Here is a 10991-nt window from a genome sequence, read left to right as displayed (position 1 = left end):
TAATAATAATATTAATCAACAAATTATTATTAAACATATAATATCACGATAAAATATATGCTCAAAAAGAGGAAAACCGGAGATGATCAACTTACATAAAAAAACTCACGTAAAACAGTTATTATTTTATTATTTACTACGTCATTACCAGGCAACAGAAAAGTTAAGATAGATTTTTAACACCATACACCGAATATTAAAAACGAATTGATCAAAGTTTGAGTCATATGGAGTTGGAACATTTAACGGGAAACGAAGTGCACGGGATCAACTAGTAATAAATAAATATATATTAAAATTTTATTTTTATAGTTTATACTATTATACTTTAATCATAACTATACCTACTTAGGGCCGTTATTACAATGTCCGGTAAAGTGTCGGTTAACGCTAACCGACTGATAACACATTTTTTTACCGGCAGAATTCAGCCGATTAAGTGTCGGTTAACTTTAACCGGACATTGTAAGAACGGTCCTAAATTATTTCAAGAATTCAATATACTCATGTAGGTACAGTAAACACATTTTACTGTAAATAAATAAAATATTAAACGCTTATTAGTTATTACCCATAAAGAAATCCTTTCGTTACCTAATTTTAATTTTACTCTTATAGGTATCAACATTTTTAAAAAAAAAACTTTAATTTGTTTATTTAACACTGGCTTTCCTAACAATTTTAGAGTTAATTAGGTAATGGATGAAAATATGAAATATTGGAACAAATGCAGTTTAGTTTCTAAGTGATTTTTTTCAAAATTTGTGTTTTTAGGTACATTCTTAACATATTGGTCGAATCGGAAATTACATATCATATACTTAGCAATAAAGTAATTTAATTTTAAAACAACTCACGGGAATACGGAAACTGTAAATTTTAAACTAAATCCGACCGAAATTGTCGATTGCACCATTCTTCTTAACTCATTAAGACACACCGGTAGATTTTCCAAAAAAAATTTGTAAAATTGCTTGGCAGCCAAACTGTATTCATGCCGCAAAAAAGTAGTACTTAGGTACATTTTAAGAAATAACTTTTTTCTAAGGTACTAGGGGGGGGGGGGCAAATTATGTTGCCCCGGGCCGCAAAATGTTCAAATCGGCAAAATATGAAGTGTACTATATTATTCACTTTCCTTTGAGATCGCCAGCTTTCACGATTTTTCTGGACATTGCAAACCATAATAGATTTTGCGTTCACGCTTGCAGTAAAGTCTGTTCGCGTGATATTGGAAAATGTACAATAATTGTAGGTATTTAATATTATATTGACGCAAAGTTACAAGAATCTATTTGAAATGTCAATCGAATTCAAACTAAATTAATAATTATAAATTGTGTGTATTTTTCCGTGGAACCAAACGATCGTTGGTATCTCCGTGGTTACGCGCATGAACGTTATTTTTCATTTTCAGTCACCGAAAAAAGAATTTATAAAAAAAACATTCGGTTATGTGAATATTTTATTTCTTATGAACACCATGTGTATACAATAATATTAAAAAAAAAAAAAAGCGGATAAGTGGATATCGCTCTGCTGTACAGTACTAGGTTACAAGTGGGTGATTGTATAATAATAGATTGTAATAAATTTGAATTTAATGATAATATAATATTATTATATCATATTGCATACGAAAAACGATTGTGGGCGGAGACGGTTTGTCAGTTTCAATATTTTATATTGTAAAAAACTCTAAATCGTCACAATTTTTTATTCTTTTCTATGGTGATACAAAGCGTTAGAAATTAAAATTAAAACGGTTTTTCCCGTGGCATTTTCATTTTCATTTTCATATATTGACATTTTCCGGAACAATACGTTTTTTCAAAGAGTCCTAAATCCTAATGTCCTATGGAATTTATATAACCCACATTTTCTCTGTGCGGCCCAGTTTTGATATGTATTTATGAAATTAAATAAAATAAAATAAATAAATAATTTTTATTTAAAATAATTATCAACATTGTTTTTAATGTGAAATTTAACATTTTATTAAGTTTTAAATTAAAACCATAATTTAATAAATCCTCATTTTATTGACGAGCATTGAATACATCCGTATAACGTTAATATACGTTTTAAAAATATGGGTCTAAAATAACAATGAAGTTTTATATATATACGTTTACTGCCTATGTGTGTTTTTATTTTGTATGATTTTGCTAATAATTCATAAATAATATAAACTAACCTATTTATGGGGCGATTGTAAACTCCACCATAATACCAGCTAGATAAAAAGGTAATGGAAGGATCTAATTTAAACTCTGCAAGTATTAAGGCTTTTCTTATGTAAAACTAAATGATATTTGAATATTTCTCTAATAAGTAAACTCAAAAATTCAAAATGAAAAAAAAATTATTGGTTTAAAGAAAGCTATAAATACTAAATAGTTAACCAACAAATAAATGTAATATTGTGGTATGACATAGGGTACTATGGGTACCTACTTGGTGTCTGTACATACTTTGTTTGAACTCAAAAGAAAATAAATATAAACATGCAACATGCAACATGCAATGGATCAAAATTAAACACACCAGATCATATCCCGTTCACACTTAGTGCTTTAAGTACAGCACTTTGCTTAAATAATTGGACGATGTGTCGGGTGAGGGGGTGGTGAGAAGTAAGGAGAGACATTACTGTCTTCCGCGACATCACGTTGATACGTTGAACTCACAGTGGATAGTTTTTCATGCTTTTCCTATCAAAATTACAATATATTAATAAATACCTACTGAAAGAAATAATTATTTAACTTTAATACTTTTTTTAACTTTTTGTCGGTATCGTCAGGTGGTACACTCAAGAGTGAGAGGGAGTTTGTTTCAATTTTATTCGAGTTAAATTTAACCCTTCGTTAGTGTGTTAGGGTTTATTAATCCCCACGTGATAAGATTTTTCGTGATGCTACTAGTGATTAAACTAGATCAAACCTTCACCTCCATGAAATCCTTTTTAACATAGTACTCTATAATGTAAAACAGTTTTGGTTAATAAATTACCTTATGTTTAACTGTTTTCATAAAATCAACTGAGTAATATCAACATTTGGCTATCTAAACCTCAATACATCATTCATGTATATTATGTGTATTATATGAAATTTTTTTTTAAATTAAATTTTTTTATATAATACTATTTCTATACTAACTAGTTGTTATGAAATTGAATTTGAATAAAAGTTCAACTATAATTATGGTTTTTTTGTTATTTTACATTGTGGGGTGTGATAAACCCCAACACATCAAAGATGCAAAAAACCGCCAACACACTAACGAAGGGTTAAGCAATCGCGGTGTCTTTCCAGACGTATTTTTGAATATCGGTGTTTCAATCGATGGTGTGCTATTGGGACGATGCTGATGTATTACACTAGATACTAAATCTGTTTCACTACTTGTTGTAATTGAATATGTAACACCCCTGGATCCGATCTAGAACCGCGTCTACCCGGTAATTTATTTCCTTTACTTTCTTGTGGAGTTAGAATTTTACCTAACCCTTCTGTATGACTAATAGTAGTTAAAAATTCCTTTCTAACAGTTTCTATGCTATTGTCTATTTCTCCGGTATTTTCTACGAATTCTTCTTTTATTACCTTTCTCACCACAACCAATTTATCTTTATTTTTATTTATTAACTTTTTAGTTACTACTCGTTTTACTGAACTCTCTGCAGAATTACTTTCAATATCTGAATTATCTGTTTCCGTATCCATAAATACCTAATATTCATTAACGTCATTAACATTTATTCTTATTGATTTCTTTAAATTGAATATTTATTCACTTATTATATATATTTATTCTCGTACGTATTTATTTACGTACGCCGCGTCGTACTAAAGCGCGCGTTTACACACATACACTGTACGTTCGTATTTATTCTCCACGCTGTAATGTATATTCACTAACACACACTCACCGCTATACCGCATATGTATTTTTACACAGTTTTATAAACTATTGTGACCTTGGCGCGTCGCCGCGATCTTTTTTACGAGTAAAACGCGTTTGAATATTATTAAACTATTACTGGGTAGCTACGCCAGCAATCTTATAACAATATTCAACTACTTAATTATTATTTAATTCTTTTAACCGAATTTATTATTTTTAACGACTTTAATTTATCACACAAAAAATATTATTTTTATTATATCTTACTACTATATTTATTCTAGGTTAGGCTTACAATTACTATTTTTTTTTCACTAATTTGACGTCAACTGTTTTCACTCAATAAAGTCCTCTACTGCCTTTTAATTCAAAACAAAATCTTTTTTTTTTTTTTTTTTTTTTTTATTTTATTTATTTGAAGAAATCTACAATCTATACATGCTTTTTGTACAATAAGTAGGTTTGATATATGAAAGGTAAAATATGATATGAGTAGTTAGATTAGGGAAGATACCCAGTGGTAACAAAATCTATAATCATCAATATATCAACTTATTTTCTTTCAACAATTATTTATTACCTTTATTTCAATTCACAAATTATTCATCTATATTTCACTTCAAAAATTACACAAAAATCATTCAATAATTATTCACTTATATTTCAATACAAAATTATTACTCAAAAATTATTCATCAATTATTTCAATATATTCATTCAATTGCTACGCGCGTGTATTTATTTTCAGATCAGTCCTTTGCTGTCTATTCACTATAAAAAAAATCTAAGATCGGCCTACCGCCGTCTACCAAAAAATTCTTAGGTCAGTCTTTCGCTGCCTACCATAAAAAAAAAATCCTAGATCAGTCTACCCCGGTCTATTACAAAAATACCTAGGTTAGTCTACCGTCGCCTTATAAAAATTACATATGTTTCCTAACAAGCTTGTTTTATTTCTATTTATTCAATTATTACACCTTCATCAATAATATTTAAAAATTTAACGCTGGTGTTAAAATTTAAACCCAACGTGAGACGTGCGCTCCAAAGCTACAATTTTATATGCTATATATTTATATTCAACTTAATTAACTAACTCACAATACTGCTGCTCCAACTGCTTGGGCCATCCTGTCTACCATATATGTGTCTGCTTTCCTGACTCGTTCTTTCTTTCCGGAGTTGTCAAGGTTGATCGGTCCTTGACTGTGGCTCGTGTGAGTTTCCTCCGTGGAGTTACGACGTTGATAGTATGTAGCCGCTGCACCGGAATTGGACCTCTGAAGTTGAATTGACTCCTCGACTCGTCCCCAGAAGTTGAAATCCGCCGCCTTGACTGCTTGACTCACCTCTAACTCCTTGAAAGTTCCGTACTCGACTGCGCCAGTTTAATATTCTCGTAGCTTGAGTAGGTAGTCAGTGTAATATTCTGATAGCCAGGTGACTACGAGAAATATTATGAATTTGAAGGAAGCAAGACCGTTTTGTTGACGATGAAGATGATAATAAGGTAGTTGACAAATAAATTTGTAGACAGGTGAAATGTTACTATGTGGTTTATTAAAATATACTTCAATAATTCGACTAAGTCCAAATAATGAAATTATTACACAAAGTGAAGGTGCTCGAAGTGCAGTGGATAAAACACGTCTGAATACAGGCCATCTCTGGTCTGCTTTTATAAGGGCCTAGGCTCTCCTACCTACCCCCCGGTCCATTGACCCATCCATAATGTGTCTTCACGTTATCGGTGTCCTGTGCACTGCGTGTGAATGCTGATTCCACGAACCGCCAACTATCTGTTGCACTCGCATCCTGTTTTCTGATTTTTGAATATATGCACATATATCTAATTTGCGAAGAGCAAGCCCCCACATCCTTTCGCTATTTACATGGCCCGCGGTTGCCAATGTAATGTCCATAAATAATAATAAATAATAAATAATATATACTTATATATTATAATATTATTCTCGATTAATTTTACTGTCCAGTGATCCATATATTTGTAATTTGGTTATTATATGTAAATTATTGCCATGGTCATCCACGCTTTTTAGTGTCACCCCCCATCTACCATTTTACAATGTTAATAATGCCCATATTGTTCGAAGGAAACGGACGATATCCGTTACACAATCTACAATTCTAAAAATACATTAAAAAAAGTCCAATAAGTAGTTAATTAAAATGTATCTTTATCAATAGAGCTCAGATTTTGTAGCAAAAAAAATCCTCAAAAAAGCATTTTAAATAACCAAAATAAGCGAAAAAAGAATTTATTAAATTCAATCATAAAAAAACCAATTTAAAATACACATTATATTAAAAATTAAAAAAGTTATTATATTTATAATATTACAATGATTCAATTTCTAAGGTAGGCGGTGATGGCTGACTTGCTAGACCCCCTAACATGCAGGGTTTTGAATTTACATTTTTTTACACATACAATAACGCACCGGATATAATAATAGTATCATTTGTTTTGCCGATTTTAATGGGCCATGGGGGATTTCTAGACACTGAAACTCGACTTTCCAGGGGTCCAACTTCAATTACCTACGCTACCAACGTGGACGGCAATCCAATCGAATACACTTATCAACTTTACACTTTTTAACAATAGGAGATCGTATCTAGCTTATCCATTTACAACGTTTGTGACGGATTGCTAGACGCTCTAACTTTTAAACCTTCCCGCCAAAACGTCAAGCCTTATCTCCAATCCATATCACTAATCCTTATAACAAATCCTGAACTTTCGTCTTACAACAACAAAATAGATGAAATCGCGACTTTTATAATTCAAACGACTCTTACTCCAAAATCGGCACCCACTCTCAGCGAGTCCTACGGGCCCCGAGTACATTTTATATTATTGAGTTTCAACTAAAATGGCTGCGAGATGACGCCAGTCAGTAGTTCCACAGCTGTTTCGGTGACATGTTTAACCTGTATATTATCTTTAATTTCCATTTGTATTACGTGAGTGTTGCGATAAGACGTGGTCATTGTTAAATCTTATAATTATTTAAGTTATAAGCTATTAGGTTTGCTGTGTAAGTAGGTGTTTTATTACTTTACCGGACATCGTTTTATTTAAATAAGTAGCAACAAAAAAAAACAATATCTGGTGAAGTGACAAAGCTTATATTTTTCAGATTGTTATCCCAGAATGGCGGAATATGCACATTTTATAGATGGAGAACTCAGTAGTGTTGTCTTTGACAATTGTCTATCCGTCAATTCTGTTTGGTAAATAGTGATATTTTATAAAACTTTAATGTCAATTAAATACCAACTACTATTAATTAATATCATATTAGGTATATATTATAAATACAAATTGTGAGTAGGTACCTACTTATGTTTATTGCTTATGTTACCATACATTTGTTTACAGTTATATTATGTTTAAACTACAAAGTGATGAGCATAGAGTGATGCTTCAAAACATAACAAAATCATATTTTACTAATTTCATCAGTTGTTATAAATCTCTTATGAAGGATTGTAAAAAGGTAATAACTAACAACATTAGTTTTAACATTGTACTATCTGTTCTTTTTTATAATATGTATTTACTGCATTAGAGTTCAGATTTTAATACTTTAGAAATTATAAATCTTCTCAAAAACCGAATCATTCTCATTTATCGTGTGGCTCTTAAATATTTCAATTATGATCTATCACTCTGGACAAAATACATGAAATTCCTGGTGAAAATTGTGAGTAAAAACAATTTTTATAATAACAATTATTTACATTACATCACTACCGAAGTATAACATTAATAAACCATGTAAATCTCAAATTGTATTTCGTTTATATAATATTCTATTAAATGGAACACAATAACAATTTCCATTTAATACGTATCTTGCTGGCAGTGAGAGTACTTAATGATGAATTGATAATCGATATATCCTATTTCTTGTCCTTAAACAATATTCACTTAATTAATATTTATTTGTAACAACTTAAGACATTTTATTTTCTATTTTTTAGAAACATCCAACATTGTTACAGAAAGTTATAAACAGTGCCTTGTTATTACATGGTAACATTTCAGATCGGTTGTATATTTATGCAGTAGAAATAGAGATTGGATTTTTAAGAAATATCCAAAAAGCAAGAGAAATTTATACTAGTGGATTACGATCACATAAGTATTCATCAAATTTATATTTTGAAGCTTTTAAGTGTGAACTTACTAATTCAAAAATGATGATTCAAGAAGTGTTAAAATCAGGTAATATCTAGTTTTGTATTAATGTATTATGGTGTTTAAATTAATACATTCAATCTACAGTCGAGTATTGTTGTTTCAATAACAATAATCTCAAGGGAATAAAAAAAAAATTAGATTTATGTACTTTTCGAGTTATATAATATATAAGTATTATAGTTATATGATATTATATTATCTCAAACAAAAAAATTTGAGTTATCGATGTTCAATTTAAGACTTGACTGTAATGTTCTAATGTATAATAATAATAATAACTATAAAAACTTAAATAAAATGTAGGTTGATAATTATTTTAATAACAATAATAACTCTTATATTTTTTTTCAACAGGAAAAGAGCTGGATTCATATGATCCTGCATTAGATGTTTCTGTAGCCAAAGTTATTTTTGAATTAGCTGTTCAAAATATGAAAGAGGATTATGATCTTTTCTTTGAAATGTATCACGCAGCTATTGAATATCATTTTTCTTTAGATTTATCCAAAGAAATCAAAAAGTAATATTTTTTATGTATTATTCATATAAAAATTAAATTAAATAACTATTAAGTTTTAAAGGAACACACAACACAATCTATTTATACTTCTAAATACTTCCAACATGTTATACATAATAGTTTACAGTTGTACTAGGTACAGTGTAATTAATTAGAAGGTTAGGGGTCTGTTTAAAACAGTTATAATTTTACATAACGTAATTAAAAAAATTACTTTACATTTCATATATTTAAATATTTAATAAAACAATTTGTGTTGGCCTAAAAACCCAAAGAATATTATTATAAATGCACTAGTATTACAATCTATAATTCTAAAATTACATTAAAAAAAAGTCCAATAAGTAGTTAATTAAAATGTATCTTTATCAATACAGCTCGGATTTTGTAGCAAAAAAAAGCATTTTAAATAACCAAAATAAGCAAAAAAAGAATTTATTAAATTTAATTCTAAAATAACCAATTTAAAATACACATTAAATTAAAAATTAAAAAAGTTATTATAATTATAATATTACAATGATTCAATTTTTTAAAAGAGTTATGAGCATTTTTAATTAACTATATATTATATTTGAAAACCTGCTAAAAAATTGAATTATCGTAAAAACCCTACTTTCAAAGACAGGTAGACGTGTTCTTACTATCAAGTTTCATTATAAGTCGATTCACTTTAGTTTTTAAACCACCAACAAAGCTAAACGTGATCTGCCGAGTGTAAATTAGCTATGTTCATACTTTATAAGATAGAGACAAGAAGTTATTGAGCAGTGTCTTCTTAAGTTCACTTCCCAGCTCATTAGTGGCACCTTGCGGTTTTATATTGTTTTTCACTTTTTATGTCGCTAAAAATATTCCATAGTTAGAGTTTCAGAAGCAATAATATTAATTTTATGATTTACAATATTGTGTATATAGCCATGACAATTTATATAATATTAATATTATATTAATATAATTTTTAAAAATAAAAAATAGGTATAAAACAATTAATTATACCATTACTCAGTCTCTCTTTGACAATCTTAGATAGGAATTATTAAATAGCTATAATAGGTTAAAAATTAGTTAATATAAAACTTTTTAAAACAAAACATAGCATAAAATAATTAATCAGTTATAAATAAATACTTTTTAAATATTACCTACCAACATTAAAAGTACCTATTTTTTCATACCTATTTGAAATATATATTTATTTAATGTTTACCTTTTTTTCCCAGGATCTTTTTGCAGATTTGACTCGTCATAGTTAAATCTATTTTCAGGTGGTATAGTGTCTACAACATTTTCTAGATTTTCAAAATATTCAGCTACCTATTATAGTTGGTGATACTTCTGCACGAGCTCTGGAAATGTTTGTTGCAATTCGTTGTCCTATCACCGAATGTCTTTTTAATAAACTACGAGCCCAATCATTTCCTGGTAGATTATTATTTCCAAATTTGCTTACAAAAACTCCCACGTTATCAAGGTATGCTTTTGCTACTATTCTGAGTATAAAAAAAGTTGTACTTTGATAGGGAAAACCCAAATCCCCACATTTCATCACTGCACTTAGTATACTTTTCTCTTCATCTTCACTAAAAACTGTCTGACCACCAGTTGTTCTGACATGTTTAACATGAAAACGGTTATATAATATACCATAAAGTCATAGGCGCAAATAGGGGGGCTTTAGGGTCTAAGCATGTCCATAGCCCTCCCAAACATTTCCTACATTTTGTTTTAAGCATATTCAATATTATCAAAGTAAGGCCTTATTAGCTCTATTAGCCCCCCCCAAATCTCAAACGCTATTTGCGCATATGCATAAGGTATACTATAACGTTTGCTAGCAGCCAAAACTGATAGTTCGCCGTTAACTATGGTCTTCAAGGCATCTTCTATTGTGGAATCTGCATAATTCCCATAGGGTCTGCACCCAATTTTTTTTTGTACTTGCGAGCCACTATAAACCACAAAAAGTGCATACTAAAATGTATTTGCATTTGAGTCAAAGTCGCCCCATCACTATTCTCAATCTCACCCCAAGATACATATAACTATCATACTCAATAGATAAATTATTTTAAATTACAACGATAATTCAGATTTGTTCCATGGAGGTGTATCATTTGGACCATATTAATAAGAAACTTTTCATATAATCTTTTACTTAATTTTCGGCGATATTTTATGGCTAACAGGAATTTGACAACCAACACGCACGTTAATAAATGTGATAATACAGATTGATGAATTTAAAAAACGTGATTGTATCAACGATAAATATTATCACAATCTAACCACTCATAATTATTGAAAATTGATATCATTATTATATAA

Source organism: Acyrthosiphon pisum, chromosome A2 (genome assembly GCF_005508785.2).
Source record: "Acyrthosiphon pisum isolate AL4f chromosome A2, pea_aphid_22Mar2018_4r6ur, whole genome shotgun sequence".
Lineage (NCBI taxonomy): Eukaryota > Metazoa > Arthropoda > Insecta > Hemiptera > Aphididae > Acyrthosiphon > Acyrthosiphon pisum.
This window is presented reverse-complemented; position numbering follows the sequence as displayed.